This window comes from Myripristis murdjan, chromosome 8, assembly GCF_902150065.1.
Source record: "Myripristis murdjan chromosome 8, fMyrMur1.1, whole genome shotgun sequence".
In the NCBI taxonomy this organism is placed as follows: Eukaryota; Metazoa; Chordata; class Actinopteri; order Holocentriformes; family Holocentridae; genus Myripristis; species Myripristis murdjan.
Window position 1 is genome coordinate 25,432,006 of NC_043987.1, and position 733 is coordinate 25,432,738.

Here is a 733-nt window from a genome sequence, read left to right on the forward strand (position 1 = left end):
GACTGTTGTTTTTGCGACCTCCTACATTGTGATTGGCAGGGCACAGATCTGCTGCTGGGCCTACAGATCATGAATAATATCATTATTACATAACTGAGACAATGGCTGGCACTAGGATGTTTTACACTATGAAAGCATTTTCCATTTCCATGTCTTCTCACACAGTGAAATGCATTTCTGGCAAGCCCTCATCAATTTATATTGCATTAAGAACCCTTTTAAGTGAAGGGGGGGTTTTCCTGGTACATAAATCATAAAGCTTGGTAATTTGATAGATGTAATACAAAACTGGTCCAAGGAGCAACAATGGAAACAGAGTATATGGAAGTGACTGGCAGACAGAGCAAGTCTGCAAGGAAACCCCCTTTCAATATTAACCCCATGTTGCACTTTAAACCTCCTGTACGCAATGTTTTTCCCTAGAATAGCAAAGTCATGATCTAATCGACTTAAATTCTTTCTCTACAGCTAATCAATTTATAGAGAACCCTTTCCTTTACCAACAAGATGACCACTTAAATGACTTCACCATACTAGGGGAAAAAATGGCCTTGCTGTCAAAGATGACGTTCTTTCTCCTATCCTCCACTACATATTCTCTGGAGGGTTTTTTTTTAATGCATAATCTTCAAAAAAAAACACTCATCCTAATCTGTATAATAGATACAGGAGACCACAAAATGTTTACCAGTGATTAAAAGGAATTCTTAAATTTACTTGCTGACTTTGACTA